This window comes from Sapajus apella, unplaced genomic scaffold (genome assembly GCF_009761245.1).
Source record: "Sapajus apella isolate SASKATOON/1434 unplaced genomic scaffold, GSC_monkey_1.0 scaffold53, whole genome shotgun sequence".
In the NCBI taxonomy this organism is placed as follows: Eukaryota; Metazoa; Chordata; class Mammalia; order Primates; family Cebidae; genus Sapajus; species Sapajus apella.
In genome coordinates, this window is record NW_022436993.1 from 13,046,424 (window position 1) to 13,068,628 (window position 22,205).

The following is a 22,205-nucleotide window of genomic DNA, read 5'->3' on the forward strand; positions in this document are numbered from 1 at the left end:
TTTTTTTTTAAGATGGGGTTTCACCATGTTAGTCAGGCTGGTCTTGAACTCCCTTACCTCAGGCCCACCTTGGCCTCCAAAGTGCTTGGATTACAGGCACGAGGCACCACGCCCGGCCTAGTTTCTCCCGAGCAGAATTACTAACTGTCCCTGCCTCCTCAAACACGGAAGATGTTTGAATGACCTGGTGAGAATCCCATTCTGTTCCATTTAAGCCCCGATCCTTTTTTATGCCAGGTTTCTACTTTCAAAAGATGTTAAACACAGTACGATGATAGTGAATGATATACCCAGTCAGGAATTTTCCAATCTGGGTATTCAATTGCATCCCAACCGGAAAAGAGGGAGGCAGCTTCTTGGCTTCTCTTAGAATGCAAAAAATGAATAGCTCTCATAAACCATGAGCATTTACATGGTGCAGATTTGGCTATTGGCAACTCTCCATGAAAGACTGCAGAGAGTGGCAGGAATGCAAAATTTTCAGACAATTCAGAGATGAAAGCCATATACTTATATCCCAAACTAAGAAATAAAAGATAAGGGGATATTTTAACCAAATTTAAAGCACTATTTTCAAGTGAGGTTACCATTGCATTTACAATTCAGTTAGAAGCAGGGACTGTTCTCTAAGTAGGTGTCTTTATGTTGTGGGGAGACCCAGATCTCTGAGGAGCACTTGTATTTCCAGCTTGTCAGAGAAAAATCTACCAATCTGCCCATGACCTGGTTGTTCCTTTGCCCGCATTTTTCACAGGTAGAAGATACAAGTTCAGGGTTGTTGTTGTTCACCAGCAATGGCCTAGAGGGCCTACCCAAAGAGTCATAGGGGAGATTTCAATTTATCGACAAGACCCATTTTTCTAAAATACCTATGCGTGTATAGCTGAAATTTCTAGTATCTTGATGAAATAACTTGCAGTTGTACATCAGTGAAAAAATAATAATTTCACGATTCCACTCACTGGGTATATTGGAAACTTTAAAATGTCTTATAGTCCGGGAGCCACAGGGGCTGGTTGAATGGATGTGCTATATCAATTATGGGAAACTAGAGATGTTTTTTCCAGCCACAGACATGGTTAACCTGATCTGAGCTGCCTTTAGTGTTCCACTTGCAGTTCTTCCTTTCCAGAGAAAATATGGCTTATCAAGTTAACACCTTTTCCAATATGAGGTTAACATACTTGGTTTTGTAATTCTGCACCAGGGGAGGCTGGAGGTTAGAAATTTTAGGCAATTAGAGGAAAAGGGAATCCTCCACAAAGGGTGTCAAAATGCTGTGGGAGGTGTTTATGATCTTGTTTTGAAAAGCTGGTTTGTGTGTGTTCCGTGTTCAGTTAAATGGAAAATGACAACTGAGGCAACTGTTGGAACCTAAGCACGTAGGCAGGATTTGACTGCCCATTGTAAAGGAGAAACTTGGTTGGGCGTGGTGGCTCATGCCTTTAATCCCAGCACTTTGGGAGTCCGAGGTGGGCAGATCACGAGGTCAGGAGTTTGAGACCAGCCTGGCCAATATGGTGACACCCCCCTGTCTACTAAAAATACAAAAATTAGCTGGGTATGGTGGTGTGCACCTCTAGTCCCAGCTACTTGGGAGGCTGAGGCAGAAGAAGCGCTTGAACTTGGGAGGTTGCAGTGAGCCAAGATCATGCCACTGCACTCTAGCATGGGCAGAGCTAAACTCCATCTCAAAAAAAAAAGGAGAAACTTCCCAGCAAATGAGTTACCTGCACAGTCCTGTAACTTAAAACATCAACTCTCAACAAAAAGAAAAGGGTAGTAAGATGTGCCTAACATCACTTATTAATTATAATTAGTGCAGTGCAATTTGCAAATGAGAAACTGACTTTGAAAACTTAAGGGATTTTTGATATAAAACAACACATGATCGTGTCAAAGTGCAAACTCTTTTCATGAACACCTAGTGTTGATTCAAAGTGACCCCTTTCGTAAAACCACTCTGACCCATCTGCTTTCTGACATAGCAACTCAAGGTGGGAAGAAAGGCAGCAGGAGAGATGGGAAGTTGCTGGTCACCAGGAGTTCCTGACCATGCTCCTGACTGTGAATAGAAAAGAAAATCATGGGGCCGGGCGCGGTGGCTCAAGCCTGTAATCCCAGCACTTTGGGAGGCCGAGGCGGGTGGATCACGAGGTCAAGAGATCGAGACCATCCTGGTCAACATGGTGAAACCCCGTCTCTACTAAAAATACAAAACATTAGCTGGGCATGGTGGCGCGTGCCTGTAATCCCAGCTACTCAGGAGGCTGAGGCAGGAGAATTGCCTGAACCCAGGAGGCGGAGGTTGCGGTGAGCCGAGATCGCGCCATTGCACCCAGCCTGGGTAACATAAGTGAAACTCCGTCTCAAAAAAAAAAAAAAGAAAAGAAAATCATGGTACAAGAAAATCATGGGCACAGAGGCTGAATGAAGGGTGCAGCCCTGTCTCAGGAGGCTCTCGAATGGGTATAGCAATGTGTATGCCCTTAAGCAGTAATCATAATGTGTGTACCCTCAGCAGCAGCAGTGTGTATATTCTTGAACAGTAATAATTCCTCTCTATCTGGGAATCGTTTTCCTTTTTGATGGAGCTGGACGCTTCAGGCGCTTCAGATGGGGACAGACTTGAGATAGTAATGGAACAAGGAGACCAGTGGCTTAGATCCTGGTACTTGGGAAGGTGATGGATCTCCCAGATGGCTCTCATCCCCAGGACTTTTCCGAGGGTTCCAGAGGTACTGTTTGTAGGAAAGACAGTTCTTTTGACTGAGTTTCTGCCGGAACACATCTGACCTGGCTGCATAAGGGTTGTGTCTCTATGGGTAGAAGCGATTTGGTGCCGTGATGTTGAAAACACCTGAAGTATTTTCACCATTCAAAACCATGCAGCAAACATTGGTGGCCTCCAAAACTTAGAGGCACATGGGGGCTACATGTCTGCCTTCCTGTAGCTTGCTCCCTGGTGATACGTTACAATAAAGAATGTCTCTCGTGAACTCTGCCACAGGTACAAACATCTGCTGGCAAGCAGGCACGAAAAGAATTCTAGTTCCTGATCCTGTATACTGAGCAAAGTCGCCAGATTCTGTCCTTTTATTATTTATTATTATTATTATTATTTTCTTCTTCTTTTTTTTTTAAAGACAGGGTTTCACCATGTTGGCCAGGCTGGTCTTGAACTCCTGGCCTCAGGTGATCCGCCCACCTCGGCCTCCCAAAGTGCTGAGATTACAGGTGTGAGCCACTGTGCCTGGCCCTTTTATTATTTATTTATTCTGAGATGGAGTCTTGTTCTGTCGCCCAGGCTGGAGTGCAGTGGTGCCATCTTGGCTTACTGCAACCTCTGCTTCCCAGGTTCAAGCTATTCTCCTGCCCAGCCTCCCAAGTAGCTGAGATTACAGGCACCTGCCACCACGCCCAGCTAATTTTCGGTATTTTTAGTAGAGATGGAGTTTTGCCATGTTGGCCAGGCTGGTCTTAAACTCCTGACCTCAGGTTATCTACCTCCCTTGGCCTCCCAAAGTGCTAGGATTATAGGCATGAGCCACTGCACATGGCCCCATTCTTTAAAATAGTAGCTCATTGCATGAATAAATTAACATATAGAAATACAACAATATTCGAATGGCAAAACCATCAAGGCTTCTAGTCAAACAGGGATAAAGGACCAAATGAAGTTCAAGATCCAGGATGCTTCTTTAGAGGAGTTGGACATCTGAATGTGCCTTTTTTTTTTCTTTTTCTTTTTGGTGATGAGTTTTGCTCTGTCACCCAGGCTGGAGTGCAGTGGCACTATCTCGGCTCGCTGTATCCCCCACCTCCTGGGTTCAAGTGATTCTCCTGCCTCAGCCTCCTGAGTAGCTGGGATTACGGGTGTGCACCACCATACCGGGCTAATTTTTGTGTTTTTTAATAGCGACGTGTTTTCACCATGTTGGTCAGGCTGATCTCGAACTCCCGGCCTCTGGTGATCCACCCACCTTGGATCTTATACTTCATTTAGCAAAGGCAAAGATGCTGGTCAGTCACGTCTCTTGAATACTGTTCTTCTCACAAGTGAAAAAATGGTGTCCTAGATCTCTTATGCTAATTCACAAACCCTCCGGTTCAGGTTCAGATAGCCTCCCATGAAACACTTGCCATAGCCCCGTGTGGGTGCAGGTTCCAGAACAGGGTTCTTCAATCACTAACCATCTGTGAGTGTAGACGCCAAAGCTGACGTTGGTATCAGGTAGGAAAATGAGGAAGAAGGTGCATGAATTTGCCTTTTGATCATTGTTAGGTGAGGAGGGGAAGCCCAGTGCTGCTGTCACCATCTGGTGAGCATGAGAGTACAAGGCTGCAAGGAAAAGCAAACAATTTAGGTAGGACAGCAGAAGACAAGAAAGAACCTGGGTCTTCCATGATGCCATGAAACCACTCCAGGCACCACTGCCTGTCCTTGAGGTAGAGATACTCATAGTGCTTACACTAAAGTATTTTAAAATTGCCCAAAACTGTTATAACACGTTTGTGTTTTCCACAGATAGTCCTAACTACTCCTGGGAAATCTCTAGGTGGCCTCACAGCCATTTCAAACTCAATGTGTTCAAAAATGAGCCATCAGCCGGGTACGGTGGCTCACACCTGTAATCTCAGCACTTTGAGAGGCTGAGGTGGGTGGATCACTTGTGGCCAGGAGTTCGAGACCAGCATGGCCAACATTGTGAAATCCCGGCTCTACTAAAAATACAAAAATTAGCCTGGTGTGGTGGAGCACGTCTGTGCTCCCAGCTACTTGGGAAGAAGGTGGGAGAGTCGCTTGAACCTGGGAGGTGGAGGTTGCAGTGAGCTGAGATCACACCACTACACTCCAGCCTGCGTGACAAATAGACTCTGTCTCAAAAAGAAAAAAAAAACTTCCTTCCTAAACTTCCTCCTTGTATTACTTATACTTTTAGTGGCAAAACCCAGAAAATCTTACTCAAACTAAATACTATGCAGATGTATTATCTCACATACAAAAAGCTCCAATATAGAGAAAAAGTACGTGTAATTGTATGAGTACTTTTAACAATAAGCCACAGAAATGAGATGAATATTAAATGCCATTTTAGCATTTATTATCTTATATCGTAAATGCTGATTTGGCTGGCTTCTTGCCTAGTAAGTGACTCAAAGGCGAAACCAATGCTTGATTCTTTGTAGCGTCTTCAGCACATATTAGGTCCCATCACAGTTTGTTACCCTGAGAAGGAGTGAAGACTTTAACACTTCAGTTAGATTTCACACTAATCACTGAGGAAGCACAGAAGAAATAACCTGCTCAAGATTTTATTTGAAATTATTTGATTAAATCAAAATTCTTTTTTTTTTTCTCATGAAACACCCTCTAGCATAACTATAATATGTCTTTTTTTTTCTTTTTTTGAGATGGAATCTCACTCTCTCACCCAGGCTGGAGTGCAGTGGCACGATCTTAGCTCAGTGCAAGCTCTGTCTCCCAGGTTCAAGCGATTCTCCTGCCTCAGCCTCCAGAGTCGCTGGAATGACAGGCATGTGCCACCATGTCTGGCTAATTTTTGTATTTTTAGTAGAGACAGAGTTTCACCATGTTGGCCAGGCTGGTCTTGAACTCCTGACCTCAAGTGAATCTGCCTGCCTCAAACTATAATATATGGCTTTGGCATTGCTCTCCAATTTAGAAAGTAACCCATTAAGTACAAGATTGCATCCTTCATACTTAAATCAGATGAACTAAAAACATCTTTTAAATATTGAGCTCTCTGCAAATCAGCAAAAAACCTCAACCAAAAGCATCATAAAGCTAGAATTGTGAAAAAACAAATCTCTTCTTGGCAATATGCTTAATATAGTTAGGTGTCTCATTAATGGGACCAATATTATTTATGTGCTTCTCCATGTGCTATTAATGTCACAGAGAATAATAAGGTAAATGCGTCTCTTTGTTTTCTTCTGTTCCTATCTCAGTGGTGTCATTATTTATGTTATTAGTATTCTGTATTTTCTCCTGTAATGCTTAAAGTTCTGTATAGTTAGTTGCTCTTTCTAATATAGTACTACAATCATAAAAGCTATTATCCTCATTTTGCAAACAGTCAAACTGGAGCATCAAGAGGTTAGTTCTTTGCCATGAAAGAAATTTCAGTGAGGGGCTGGGAAATGGGAGAAGAGGGCAGTCACAAGGAAACTATTTCCTTTAACAGTTCGCTTGAAAATAAAGTTTTCTGCATATTTTGTTTCAAATCTGAATAATACACAGTTCCTTCTTCAAGGGAAAAAATTTTCTTGGATCCTATTCTTCCACCTGGCCTTAAATTATTTCTATCAAGTTCCAGAATAATGAATGAATCACAAAAATATTAGCAATGCTAAACGAAGATGAAATGATAAGAATAGATGAAGCCTTGGCCAGGTGCGGTAGCTCACACCTATAATCCCAGCACTTAGAGAGGCCGAGGCAGGTGGATCACCTGAGGTCAGGAGTTTGAGGCCAGCCTGACCAGCATGGCAAACCCTGGCTCTGCTAAAAATACAAAAGTTAGCTGGGCATGGTGGTGGGCGCCTGTAGTACCAGATTCTCGGGAAGCTGAGACACGAGAATTGCTTGTACCTGGGAGGTAGAAGTTGCAGTGAATTAAGATTGCACCACTGCACTCCAGCCTGGGCAACAGAGGTGAGACTCCATCTCAAAAAAAAAAAAAAAAAAAAAAAAAGATGAGGGCTCCATACCATAAACCTCTCCCTGATTTTTATTTTATTGTTTTATCCTTTAATTTATTCAATAAACATTTACTAAATGCCCTCTAGGTGCCAGGCATCGTTCTAGGTGCTAATCTTAATATATAAAAAGACAAAATGACAGAGCCCCCACCCTCAATTTCTTCATCGTATGGTGGGAGAGTCAGACACAGAAAAAAATAAACAGCAGTGTCATTTAATAAGCGCTTCAACTGAGGTAAGCACCCAGTGCCTGGCAGCCCAGGAGAGGGCAGACCAGAAATGGATGTTGGGGATGGTGTCAGAAAAGAGTGGGAGAGAAGGGGCCAGAATAGTAGCTATATGAGCAGACAGTGTTGAAATGGGAACTCTTAAAGAAGAAAGATTTTTTAAAAAAATAAGCAGTCTGCTGGAACTGTTTCTTCTATACTTCTTTCACCCCCCTGAGAATGCATGTCAGCAGCCCAGACTTTTGTTTTGAGACGGGGTCTTGCTTTGTTGCCGAGGCTGGAGTATAGTGGTGATCCTAGCTCACTTTAGCCTGCAACTGCTGACCTCAAGTGATCTTCTTACCTCAGCCTCCCAAAGTCCTGGGATTCCAGGTGTGCCAGCACTTCCAGCCCCAGACTTTTCAGATGAACATTTCACGCTCCTGGATTTCTCAGGGGCTGGCCTGATGGCACTCGCCCCGGACGGGGAGCCAGGCTGCGCATCTGGAGCTCTCCGTGCCATGCTCTACTCCCAACCCCACAAAGGCTCTCAGGCCCTGCCCTGCTCTTGGATGCTCAAAATCACTTGGAAGAATTTTTTAAAAGTTACTAATACTAATTCTAGCTGGGCGTGGTGGTTCATATCAGCACTTTGGGAGGCTGAGGTGGGTGGATCAAGAGGTCAGGAGTTCGAGACCAGCCTGGCCAATATGGTGACACCCCGTCTCTACTAAAAAATACCAGAATTAGCTGGGTGTGGTGGTGCATGCCTGTAGTCCCAGCTACTTGGGAGGCTGAGGCAGGGGAATTGCTTGAACCTGGGAGGTAGAGATTGTAGTGAGCCGAGATTGCTTCGCCGTACTCCAGGCTGGGCAACAGGTCGAGACTCCGTTTCCAAAAAAAAAAGAAAGAAAAAGTTACTGATACTAATGCTAACACCCCAGAACTTAGTATTATTTAGTTGTTCAGAGGTGGAACTATGGTGTCCGTATTTTTAAAGAGCTCCCTCTAGTGATTCTAACGTGCAGCCAAAATTGTGAACCACGGATCTACCTCCTGGAGATCGAGGATTTGTGAAAGCCAGGCTCTGAGAAGTGGCTGACAGGGTTTCTGTAAAATGGGCAATGAAAAATCCTAGGCAGTGGCTTCTGTTATCCTCACAATTTTCTAAGTTCCTTAAGGAAAACAGTTCCCGTTACCAGGTGTGAAGGATTCCTGGCCATTACCTTGTCAAGTCAAGGGCAGAACAAAGTAGGAAGGGAAAAAAGGAAGTTTCCACAATGTATTCAGTGATTTTAAATGACTCTTTCACAATCTGTAAGTCATGGCTTGTCAAATGTCCTTTGAAACTTAAAACAAAAATTGCTCTGCTTATGAGCGCTGCACATAGGCTTATTTCCCCTCCTATCTTGCAAAGAGAATCAATGGCATCCTTCAAATATCAGTCTCAAAAGCATAATTACATAATTGGTGACTAATTGGAGATTTTTCGAAACTTAACTTCAAGCTCTATGACTTGTCGCCTCCAATTAAAAAAAAAATGCACCCAACCAGATGGTTTTGTGAAGAGAATGAAGAAGAGAAATGGCAGAAGGGTTTTCTCCTTCCTTCTTCAGAACAGATGTCAACCAAATGATTTCAATGGGAGATCTTGTTTCTCTCTTACCTTGGACATTAGGAAAAAACGACTCTGCCTACTTTAAGAAATCCTCAAAGGTAACGTCTTTTCTTTAGCTGCTAGAGATTTCCTGCTTGGCCTTTGCTATGTGACATTGCAGCCTTGAGGTCTCACTATCACGGCTCCATCTCCCTGCAGAAGTCATTAGGCAGCGGTTTCTTGCACTGTGCAGACTGCCCTCTCAATCTCCCAACTCTCTGCAGGGAAATTTAGGATTTGCTCCATCTGGCTCACTGAATAGTTTATTAGCCAGGGTTCTTTCAAGAAACAGAACTGAGAGAGAAAGAGAACAGAAAGAGAGAGAGAGATAAATTTTAAGGAGTTGACTCATGCAGTTGTAGGGGCTGGCAAGTCCAATGTTCACAGGAGAGGTTAGCAGCCTGGAAACTCAGGCAGGACTGGACACGGCAGTCTTTGTTGTTTTCCAGTCAGCAAAAATATTTGTTGTGAATCTATTATTTGCTAAGAAACATGGACTATATTAGGTACATAGGATGCATTAAACAAAATTCCCTACCCTAGAGGAACTTGTATGGTTTTTGTTTGGTTGGTTTTAAAAACGTTTTATTATTTATTTTAACTTTTAAGTTTAGGGTTACAAATGCAGGTTTGATGTTACATAGGTAACCTTGTGTCATGGGGGTTTGTTGTGAGATTATTTTATCACCCAGGTATTAAGCCTAGTGCCTATTAGTTATTTTTCCTGACCCTCTCCCTCCTGTACTCTCCAAAAGGCCCCAGTGCGTGTTGTTCCCCTCTGTGTGTCCATGTGTTCTCATCATTTAGCTCCCACTATTAGTGAGAACATGTGGTATTTTGTTTTCTGTTCTTGTGTTAGTTTGCTAGCGATAATGACCTCCAACTCCATCAATGTATTTGCAAAGGACATGATCTCATTTCTTTTTACAGCTGCATAGTAATCCATGGTGCATATGTACCACATTTTTTTTATCCAGTCTATCATTGATGGGCATTTAGATTGATTCCATGTCTTTGCTATTGTGAGTGGTGCTGCAATAAACATACACATGGGTGTCTTGATGGTAGAACAATTTATATTCCTTTGGGTATATACCCAGTAATGGGATTGCTGGATTGAATGGTATTTCTGTCTTTAGGACTTTGAAGAATCACCACACTGTCTTCCATAATGGCTGAACTAAATTACACACCTACCATCAGTGGATAAATGTCCCCTTTTCTCCACAACCTCGCTGGATGCTTCAGTCTTGAGGCAGAATCCTTCTGTGTTGGGAAATCCCAGTCTTTTGTCTTAAAGCCGTTGACTGATTGGATAAGGCCCACCCACACGATCAAGGCTTTATTTAAAGTCAACTGATTGTAGATGTTAACCATATCTACAAAATGCGTTCACAGCTCCACCTGGATTAGTATTTGATCAAATACCTGGGTACTATATCCTAGCCAAGTTGATACCCAAGACTATCACAAAGAGTGTGTGAAGATAATTATATTTCCACCAATTTCTAGAATAATGAATGAGCCACAAAAATGTTCACAATACTAAGCAAAGATTAAGTGAGAATAGATGAGGGCACTATACTATAAAGCTTCCCCTGATTTTGATGTTATTGATCCATCCTTTAATTTGGTCAATCAACATTTATTAAGCACTTCCTATGTGCCAGGTATTTGCTCTTGGTGCCAATCATAATAGATAAAAAGAAAAAAAAGGAGGCCCGCCCTTAAATTTTTAGTCTAGTGAAAGAGTTAGACACATAAACAAATATATAGTAGTATATACTTATTGGGTTTTGGAGTCAGAAAAACCTGAGCTTTAGCCCTCCACCAACTTTCTAACTGGATATTGAGCTCATCTCTTAAATTTTCAGAGCAAAATTTACTCTTCTGAAAATTGGGGGTGGGGTATAGATGGGCAATGATGTGTAACTTGTCTCTAAAATTTGGAATCTTTCAAGATAATTCAGGATCCTGAACACTTTCCTTAACATCTTAAAAACATAAACACCTTGTGGTTATGGATTTTGTACTAGAGTTTCATTTCAGCGAGTGAAAAGGTGTTCTCTGGAAAAGGATGGATGAAAAAGGAATTGAGGGAGGGATTTTTAGAGAGAATGGTTATAAGGGAATTGATTGGCAGGATTAAATTGATGATGGTGTAGCATGGTGGTTACAGAGCCTTTGCTTGGGGAAATCTTACTTTTTTTTTTTTTTCTTTGTTTTTGAGATGGAGTTTTGTGCAAACTTTGCCTCCTGGGTTCAAGCAATTCTCCCACCTCAGCCTCCCAAGTAGCTGGGATTACAGGCACCTGCCATCACACTCGGCTAATTTTTGTATCTTTGTAGAGATGAGAGTTCGCCATGTTGGCCAGGCTGGTCTTGAACTCCTGACCCCAGGTGGGGAAATCTTACTTTCAATTCCATGGCTGCTAGTGCTACTCTCCTGGACCAAACCCTGGCCTGCTATCTAATGCGACTTGTTCATTCTCAAAATAGATTTCTCCAGGACCACTGAATTATTTTAAGTTTCATTTAGACCACTATTGGTGTTAAATACTCCTTAGTAGTGTCAAGTGATGAAACCAATATGTTTGCTGAGTTGGCTCAAATGGTTGGTTTTTAAGTTTCTATTCATCTAAAATATGCTTTTCTCTGGCAGTGAAAATGTTGTCAGATAAATTATACTGCCACTAAAGCAGCTCTTGACTCAAGTCCTGGCCCTGGAAAGCAGAGATGACCTCAGATATATAGTTAGAAATCAAATCCAAGCTTGACATTAAGAAGCATTTTTCATTTTCCCCAGATCTGTATTTCATCTTTGACTCAATAACTTTAAAAGGAAAGAAGTTTGTGAATGGATCGCAGCAAGAAAAACAATGTGATCCATGTGGTTGCAGGTACACAGCGGACGCGCCGTGCCTGTCAAGGTGCATTTGCATCTTAGTGGCAGAAATCACAGCGCAACCGAGTAAGGCAATTACAGCTTTTGCCACTGCAAAGTCCAGAGTCAGGGCAGGCATCACAGTGGCTTGATACGGCAGCTCAAACATGGCCCTGAAGACCATCTCCTTCTATGTGCCCTCCGCTTTTCACGATGTCAGCTCCTTTTAGAAGCTGACTCCCTCCTCTCGTGGTGGCCATGTGACTGCCAGTAGTTCTTAGGGTTTTCGTCTCTTCACATCCTCGTTCAGCTGGAGGAGAGAGATGAGCAGCGAGAGGGCGTATTTGTCTTCCAACCACAGAAAAAGTCATGGGCTTTCTTCTACTGTCCTCGTATTTAAGGGATAAGGCCACTCTGCTTGGATTAGTCAAGTCAGATCTCCCCTCTGGAGCTGGAAGTGATGACGTCTTTCCCACAGCACATTGCCATTCAGCAGGACAAGGGACACCGTGGACTCAGAGGAAGCTCAATGACCCCGACGGATGCATTTCACAAATTATTTGGATTCATTTTCCCTTTAAGAATTTTCACTGGGCCGGGCGCGGTGGCTCAAGCCTGTAATCCCAGCACTTTGGGAGGCCGAGGCGGGTGGATCACGAGGTCAAGAGATCGAGACCATCCTGGTCAACACGGTGAAACCCCGTCTCTACTAAAAATACAAAACATTAGCTGGGCATGGTGGTGCGTGCCTGTAATCCCAGCTACTCAGGAGGCTGAGGCAGGAGAATTGCCTGAATCCAGGAGGCGGAGGTTGCGGTGAGCCGAGATCGCGCCATTGCACTCCAGCCTGGGTAACAAGAGTGAAACTCCGTCTCAAAAAAAAAAAAAAAAAGAATTTTCACTGGTGGCTGGGTGTGGCGGCTCCTGCCTGTATGTAATCCGAGCACTTTGGGAGGCTGAGGCGGGTGGATCACCTGAGGTCAGAAGTTTGAGACCAGCCTGGCCAACATGGTGAAACCCCATCTCTACTAAAAATACAAAAATTAGCTGGGCGTGGTCGCGGGCCTGTAATCCCAGCTCCTCGGGAGGCTGAGGCAGGAGAATCTCCTGAACACAGGAGTCAGAAGTTGCAATGAGCTGAGATATTGCCGCTTTACTCCAGCCTGGGTGACAGCAAGACTTCATCTCAAGAAAAATAAAGAAAAAGAATTTTTATCTGTGATATAAAAAATTGGTTAGTTGAATTCAAGGTGTTTTTTTTTTTGTAGCCATTGTATTTGTTATCTTTTACGTGGGGGAAGAGGATGTTGAAATTTGGGGAAACAAATCCTAAAATACTTTCTCTGGCTACTAAAACGAAAATGTGAAGCATATTTTCTTCTCTTCTTTGAGAAACAGTAAAATTTATTATTCTCATGGAAGAATAGATGTGAAGCAAAAAATTAAGCAGAAGTCAGTCATGGAAACATTTATCCTTAATTTTTTATTTTGTTCCTTTCTTCTCATTTTCTTCCTACCTATCTACATACAACAAATATAACAAATCTGAGGAAAACTGAAAAAGATGAGCTCGATTTCACTTTGGGAGTTAACTAAGCACCAAATAATGACGATGGTGCTCTCTGGTAAAATCTAGAAGTTCTTCCTGCATGTTGTGATTTCCACCTGAGCATTAACAAGTTCGAGGAAGACCTGCCCATGATGAAAGTGTCAGGATAGGGAGGGAGAACTTGCTTTTCAATCTAATCTTCACAGCTTTGATAGAATGGGGTTTTATGCTCCCATTCATCACTCCTTGTTGCCATTGCTATCCTTGCTAGGAGCCGGTGGTAGAGCTTGGGTCTTTGGGGAAAGGGTGGTCATAAAAACTTTTTATGTGTGTGTGTTGATATGTTTGTGTGTTTCTGATTGTATACCTGTGTGTGTAGGTGTGAACATGTGTGTGCTATGCCTGTGTCAACTTTGTACTGTTGGAACACTTATGTTTTATTACAGTTGTACTTGGTGGATAAAAATGACCCATTCTTGGCATTTCTCTTATACAATATGCTATTTGCATGGCTAAGCTTTTATGAGTCTGTTTTTTTTTTTTTTTTTTTTTTGAAACAAGATCTTGCTCTGTTGCCCAGGCTGGAGTACAGTGACATGATCATGGCTCACAGCAGCCTCAACCTCCTTGGCTGAAGCAGTCCCCCAGCCTCAGCCTCGAAAGTAGCTGTGACCACAGACACATGCCACCACACCCAGCTAATTTTTCTATTTTTTTGTAGAGATGGGGTCTCATCACATTGCCCAGGCTGATCTTGAACTCCTATGGCTCCAGCGAGCCACCTGGCTCCATCTCCCAAAGTGCTGGGATTACAGGTGTGAACCACCACATCTGGCCAGCTTTTATGAGTCTGATGCATTCATCTTACAGTTGCCAACAGTTTCTCTCCTACACGGAGGTCTCCCATACACAATGTGATTAAACTCCACAGCACGATTTACTTCCATCAGAATTGGCAGCTTGTGTCCTATACCGAAACTCTTCTTATTCACAACCAAGGTTTACTAGAACCTGTATGTCTTTGTATCTCTACTAGGCCCTGGAGAGGAAACAAAACTCTCATCTGAATGTCTTGCCAGTGGAATGGGAGAGGGAAACCTCTCGGGTACAGGACTGAGAAACAGCAAAGCTGTATCCCTTCTAGGCACCCCGTCCTTCTTCCCTGGGAGGGTGGCTCAGAGATGATTGCACCTTGAAGAGGTGAGCAAGGAGCGAAAGCAAAGAAGCCCTGAAGTCGGGGACATTCGTTGAGTCTTTTTTTCCAGGCTGAGCTAAAACAGGAAGGATGGATATCCTGCCTCTCTGGCCAGAGCCCACGGCTCAGGCTCCCTGCGGGGGTCTGCTGCCTCAGCAGATGGGATATTGGGAAACTTACAGGCTGGGAGTGACATCAGTCTGAAATGGAAAAAAAATCCTCCCTGGCTTGGTAAACATCACAATAGGGAAACCAGTGGGTATTTCCAAAACACTGGAAACCCGGAGCAAAGAGGTGCTGTGGATCAAACCTCTTTTCTGATTCCATTCATTCATTTTGCAACCTCCTCATGTTCTCAGCCATGTGGGAAACTCACCGGTTTTGTTCCCAGCCCTTTACCTCCTTTGGAGGTAGAGGTGGAAGCTCAGGCCTGAGCTTCAGTCTAGGTACATCACAGCCTTCTCAGCAGTCTGGCATTTCCTTGTGCTTTTGACCTTGCAGCTCTCGGAGCCATAGACCACACACACGGAGCTCCGAGACAACTCTAGAAGCAGCTGTGCAGGGTCTAGAGATCTCCGGACATCCCAAGACTCCTCATACTTTTTCGAATTATTTCCATATAAGGAGGCTGGGGAGCGGTGGCTCACACCTGTAATTCCATCACTTTGGGAAGCCGAGTTGGGAGGATCACTTGAACGCAAGAGGTCGGTAAAGGCTGTGATTAGTTTTGATCATACCACTGCATCCTGGGTGACAGAGCTGGACCTTGTCTCTAAGAAAAAAAAAAAAAATCTCTTTTAAGGTCACTCCATTCAACCTGCCTTCCCTGGGAGCTCTGCGCAGTGCTGCTCAGCTCAGGTTTTCAGACTCCCCTCGTCAGCCTGACTGTTCAGCTCACAAAAGCAAGCCCAGGCCATGCTGTATGGTCAGCACACTCAGCCCCCTGCAGGACAAGGGCTGTATATCAGAAATTGTACAAACATCAAACATTTTCCCAAAACGTTCTCTCATTTTAATAGCAAAGAGAGTTCCGTTGGAAACCCACGTGTGAGGGTCTGTGCTGGCACATCCTCCTTGGGGAGGCTGGGGTGGGATCTTTGTGTCTGGATTCCTCCTCTCCCCTGGGACCTTAATGAGGAAGGGAGGCAGCAGATGTGCAGAGCCCGTCTGACCAGCTGGGGCCCATGCACTTCCTCCTCCCCAGTACCTGTCAGATGTCAACAGCACATGGGGCCAGCCCCTCCCAGATGTGCCGCCATGGAAACGAGGCCTTGGGCAGGTCTGCTGCTGATGTTTGCAGAACTGGGGCAAGAGTGAAAAAGCCCAAGGCCAAACTCCCCCAGCATGCCCATCCCCGATTCTTATGGCACCGTGAGTATGTCCAGCATCTGCCCATGCACCCCACAGCCTGCAGGTCCCCACTGTCCCATCCCTCTCCAAAGAGCCACCCTCAGAGCCCCTTTCCCCTCTAGAAGTATGCGCCCTTGGTGTGAGGTCCACCAGGAGGCTGAGGCCCATCTGAGGAAGAAAGCCCCATATGGGGTGGTTTGGTCAGGGAATTCCTGGGCCCCAAGTATCTGGAGCATGGTTTAGAAGGGGTGCAGGTGCAGGGTGGGCATGTCCGCTGGCCCTGAGGACTCTGAGTGGGGTTCTTTCTTGCTAAGCACTCTGGGACAAGGCCCTGGTTGCCTGGGTCTAAGGGCTGGATTGGAGGTCCTACAGCTCCGTGATGTCCTCTGTACAAAGTAGCATGCTGTGTTTGTACTTTTCATAGATCCAAATATTTTTCATGTATTTATTTATTTTTTAAATAGAGACAAAGTCTTGCTCTGTCACTCAGGCTGGAGTGCAGTGGTGCAATTATAGCTCACTACAGCCTTGAGTTCCTGGGATCGAGGAGCCAGGAGTGAGCTATAATTGTGCCACTGCACTCCAGTGGTGCCATTAGAGCGCCAGGTGGACTCATCCTCCGGACTACAGGACTGCAGGCTTTCAAAGGCCAGGTGGACTTCATCCTCCTGGCTGAGACTCCTGAGTAGCTGGGACTGCAGCTGTGAGCCACATCGCCCAGATAATTTTGCTTTTTTTGAGTCTTGCTTTGTCATCCCAGCTAGAGTGCAGCGGAGCAGTCTCAGCTCACTGCAACCTCCATCTCCAGGTTCAAGCGATTCTCCTGCCACAGCCTCCCGAGTAGCTGGGATTACAGGCACCCACCACCATGCCTGGCTAATTTTTGTATTTTTAGTAGACATGGAGTTTTGCCATGTTGGCCAGGCTGGTCTCAAACTCCTGACCTCAGGTGATCCGCCTGCCTTGGCCTCCCAAAGTGCTGGGATTACAGGCGTGAGCCACTGCGCCCGGCCCCACGCAGGTAATTAAAAAATTTTTTTGTAGAGACAGCATCTCACTATGTTACCCAGGCTGGTCTCAAACTCCTAGGCCCAAACAATTCTCCCACCTCAGCCTCCCAGAGCACTAGGAGACCTGGCAGACCACACATCCAACTGAGACTCAAATGGTTTTTCCTCTGATGGCTTTGCAGTGCTATTTCATTTTGTTTTATTTTATTTTATTTTTATTTTGAGACAAGAGTCTCACTCTTTTGCCCAGGCTGGAGTACAGTGGCATGATCTCAGCTCACTGCAACCTCTGCCTCCCAGGTTCAAGTGATTTTCCTGTCTCAGCCTCCCAAGTAGCTAGGATTACAGGCGTACACCATCAGACCCAGCTAATTTTTGTATTTTTAATAGAGTCGGGGTTTTGCCATGTTGGCCAGGCTCGTCTCAAACTCCTGACCTCAAGTGATCTGCCCGCTTTGTTCTCCCAAAGTGCTGGGACTACAGGTGTGAGCCATCATTCCTGACCTGCAGTGTTTTAAAAGAAATGCTTTTCTGGGGAGTTTTCTGTTTATGTCTTTCCATTATGATGTGGCTCCCCCAGTTCCCAAAGATACCTTATGCCCCAAGTCTTGGCTGTGGCCACAGACACTTGTCTGAAGGGGATACCTTTAGAAGACACTTGCAGATGACAGCAATTCTGCTTCCATAAGAAAGGCTTGAGGATGCTACCGATGGGTTTTCATCCTGGCTTTGCCTCCAGCTTGTTCTGGCCCTAGATGTTTTTTTCCTGGGTGCCCTCCTCACTGGAGCTGTTTGTGTCCATTTCCCAGAGTTCCCAGATGCCTTAAGCCCCATGCCCTGGCTCTTCAGAATGGCCTCTGAGGTGCCTTGCCTATGCCAGCCTTCCTGGCATTCTCAGATGGGATTAGACCTTTCCTTCCTTCCCTGCTTCTGACCTTAGGCTTCATTCTCTCAAGAACTCTCTGTGGATGTGCTAGTGGTTCTCAAGACCCTGCCCTAACACATTTGCGATGGCAAAATGTGGTTTCGGAATTGTGCCTTCTCTCAAAAAACGTGGATGCTGGCAATTTTAGGGACTTCAGCAGGACAGTAGGGAGGGTATGTTGGGATGGGTGGGCTCTTGGTGCCCCTGCCCCCTGATATGGAAGAAAGCAATGGGAGACTTGGTCCAGATAGAGGGATATCTAATAAGCAGCTTCTGGGCTGCTGGCTCGGTTCCCATCTCTGTGAAGGCCTCGCTGTGGCTGGGATGTGAACTTTGGTCATGACTTGGTTCTGGTAAGACTGTTACATTATTCATTTGACTAGGGAGAAAGGGTGCTAGGGCCAGGGGAGATTATTATATAATGAACTGTGTGTTTTAGTAAATGGATGAACTCACAGTCTAGCTTTGATATGCTGAGTAGATTTTAGTCAGGAAGAAGGGACGAGGCACTGGTGTTTCAGACACCAGATTGATTGAGCGGGGGAAGGGGAAGGAGGACCTCAGTGGTGGGGCTGAGCTGATGGCACATGGCTCATTAGGTTACATGGAGGGCACAGCGTTCCACCCACCAGCCACCCCTCAGAGTCTCAATCAGGCCCTGCGTCCTTCAGACAAGCTGACTTTTAAGAGTCTGGCAGATCACACAGTCTGGGTTTTTGTTTCTTCTGCGTAGCATTGTTTCCTGACTTACAAACATAGCCTTTCCACCTTGGCAATTCATCTCTAACAGAAAGTGTGGCTGGCACTAAGCTCCAGCCGTCTTGCTGCCCTTGGATTTTCTCATCTGGTGCTGAACTCTGAGCATAGGATAGAACACACAGGCTTGGGCCCTACAACAAGCATTCTTGCTCTTTTTCTTGTTTTAAAGGAAATTTATTCTAGATCCCAAAGGTATAACCAGATCTATTCTTGTACCCTGCTTTGAGGAAGAAGGGGGTAAAATCCAGGCCAGTGGGCACTTGAGCAAGGAGGCCACATGGTCTCTCTGGGGATTGCTCAGGCTTTGAGGGCTCTGGAATTTTACCTGGTTTTCATTGTGCTACATCTTGGCAACAAGCTGTACCTTCAAAACCTCTGGGTATCAGGGTTTGTAGTTGCAAGCAATAGAAATGGAGTCACCAGGACGCTGGAGAATTAGGCTCTGGGCTGACATCCTGGGACAACACCCCAGACTGCTGCAGACTTAGCCTGGTGACAGCTCTGCTGCAACTTTGACCTCAGAAGCAGCAGTCTGGTCCTCTGATTCTGCTGGCTGGCCATGCTAGACCACTGTTATTGGGCCAGGAGTTCAAATTTGCTTAGTGCCCCCTGTTTCCAGCTCCTCTGCTTTAAGCTGCCATCTCCCCATTCAGTCTTGGGGAGGGGTCATACCTTGGATTGCAAGAAGTCAGGTCAGAGCCAATGCCACAGATACAGGAAAGATGGGGCCAGTGAGCTACTGATATCTTCAGCATCTAGAGTGGGAGGTGGGCTCTGCTTCTTCTTGAAACTGAAAGTGAGGAATTCCGTAGACATGGAAGAACAGTTCAGCTACTAGATGGCCAAAAAGAATGACAGCTGTCCACTACCCTCGATTACAGCTGAACTTGACCCCCATGTGCTGCTTCCCAACTTGAGGACATTCACTTATTCATTCAACATGCATTTATTGAGCACTTATTAAAAGCCAGGCACTGTGATTACTTCTAAAAATATAGAGATACAAGAAAATGACCTTCTTAAGTAGCCCACAGTCTAGCTGGGAAAATAGACAAGTAAACAAAATAAGAATGGTATAGTAAGTGCTTTGATGGAAGTATGCATCAAGCCATCTCACCAGAGGAGGCAACACTTAAATTGAATCTTGAAAGATAACTGGGAATTTCCAGGGCAAAGAAGAGGGTGAGTATGTTTCGGAAAGAAGAATTTTACTGTAGTTGCATGTGGGTGCAAGGAACCTGGTGGGGCTGGAGATGGAGGGACAGGCAAAGACAGATCATAAGGGCTTTGCATGTCTTGCTGAGGAGTTTGGATTTTATTCTGAATATTGTGAAGAATCATTGGGGTACAGTGCACCCCCTCTGCCAAGGGGCAGCCAAGAGTGCTTCATTAATCAGGTCCCGGATCCTGTGCCTCCTAACTGGGTGAGACCTCCCAATGGGGGTTGACAGATACCTTATATAGGAGTGTTCCTGCTGGCATCAGGTTGGTGCCTCTCTGAGACAGAGATCCCAGAGGGAGGAGCAGGCAGCCATCTTTGTTCTGCGGCCTCCACTGGTGACACCTCCAGGTGTGGGAGGGACCTAAGTGCATAGGGCCTGGAGTCGACCCCCAGCAAACTGCAGCAGCCCTATGGAAGAGGAGCCTGACTGGTGAAAGAAAAACAAACAGAAAGCAACAACAACAGCATCAACAAAAAAATCCTTACAAAAACTCCATCCAAAGACCAACAGCCTCAAAGACTGAAGCTAGATAAACTCACAAAGATGAGAAAGAATCAATGAAAAAATGCTGAAAACTCAAAAATCAGAGTGCCTCTTTTCCTCCAAATGATCACAACACATCTCCAGCAAGAGCACAGAGCTGGCTGGAGGCTGAGATGGATGAATTGACAGAAGTCAGCTTCAGAAGGTGTGTAATAATGAACTTCATTGAGCTAAAGGAGCATGTTCTAATCCAATACTAAGAAGCTAAGAACCAAGATAAAACATTACAGAAGCTGTTAACCAGAATAACTAGTTTAGAGAGGAACATAAATGACCTGATAGAACTGAGAAACACAACACAAGAACTTTACGATGCAACCACAAATATCAATAGCCACATTGATCAAGTGGAGGAAAGAAACTCAGAGCTTGAAGGCTATCTTGCTGAAATAAGACTGGCAGACATGATTAGAGAAAAAAGAATGAAAAGGACTGAACATAACCTCCAAGAACGATGGGATTATGTAAAAAGACTGACCTATGACTGACTGGGATACTTGAAAGGTACAGGGAGAAGGGAACCAAGTTGGAAAACATACTTCAGGCTATCATCCAGAACTTCCCCAACCTAACAAGACAGGTCAACTTTCAAGTTCAGGAAATTCAGAGAACCCCGGTAAAATACTCCATGAGATCAACCCTAAGACACAGTCATCAGATTCTCCAAGGTCAAAATGAAAGGAAAAATGTTAAGGATGGCCAGAGAGAAAGGCCAGGTCACTTACAAAGGGAAGTCCATCAGACTGACAGTGGACCTCTCAGCAGAAACTCTACATGGCAGAAGAGATTTGGGACCAATGTTCGACATTCTTAAAGAAAATAATTTCCAACCCAGAATTTTATATTTGGCAAAACTAAGTTTCAAAAGCAAAGGAGAAATAAAATCCTTTTCAGACAAGCAAATGCTGAGGTAATTCATTACCACCAGGCCTGCCTTGCAAGGGCTCCAGGAGGAAGCACTGCATATGGAAAGGAAAAACCATTACCAGCCACTGCAAAAACATACTGAAATACAAAGAACAGTGACACTATGAAGCATCTATTCAACAAGTCTGCAAAATAACCAGGTAGCATGATGATGACAAGATCAAATGCACACATACAATAGTAACCTTAATTGTAAATGGGCTAAATGCCCCAATTAAAAGACACAGAATGGCAAGCTGGATAAAGACTCAAGTGTGCTGATTCAAGAGACCTATCTCATGTGCAAAGATACACATAGGCTTAAAATAAAGGGATGCAGAAAAATTTACCAAGCATATGGAAAGCAGAAAAAAGCAGGATTGCAATTCTAGTTTCTGGCAAAACAGACTTTAACAAAGATAAAAAAAAGACAAAGAATGGTATTCGTAATGGTGGTAAAGGGATCAACTTAACAAGAAGAGCTAACTATCCTAAATATATATGCATCTGATACAGGAGCACCCAGATTCATAAAACAAGTTCTTAGTGACTTACAAAGGGACTTAGACTCCTTCACAATAATAATGGGAGACATTAACACCCCACTGTCAATATTAGACAGATCATTGAGACAGAAAATTAACAAGGATATTCAGAACCTGAACGCAGCTCTGGATCAAGTTTATTTGATATATACCTACAGAACTCTCCACTCAAAAAGAACAGAATATACATTCTTCACAGTAACAATGGCACTTACCCTAAAATCAATCACATAATTGAAAGTAAAACACTCCTCAGCAAATGCACAAGAACTGAAATCATATCAAACAGTCTCAGACCACAGAGCAAACAAATTAGAACTCAAAATTAAGAAACTGACTCAAAACCACACAGCTACATGGAAATTGAACCTGCGTCTGAATGACTCCTGGGTAAATAATGAAATTAAGGTAGAAATCAAGAAGTTCTTCGAAACCAGTGAGAACAAAGAGACAACATACCAGAATCTCTGAAATGCAGCTAAAGTAATGTTAAGAGAGAAATTTATATCACTAAATGCCCGCATAAAAAAGCTAGAAAGATCCCAAATTGACACCCTAACATCACAACTAAAAGAACTAGAGAACCAAGTGTAAACAAACCTCAAAACTAGCAAAAAACAAGAAATAACCAAGATCAGAGTATAACTGAAAGAGGCAGAGACACAAAAAAATCCTTCAGAAATTAGTAAATCCAGGAGCTTGTTGTTTTTTTTTTTTTTTTTTTTTT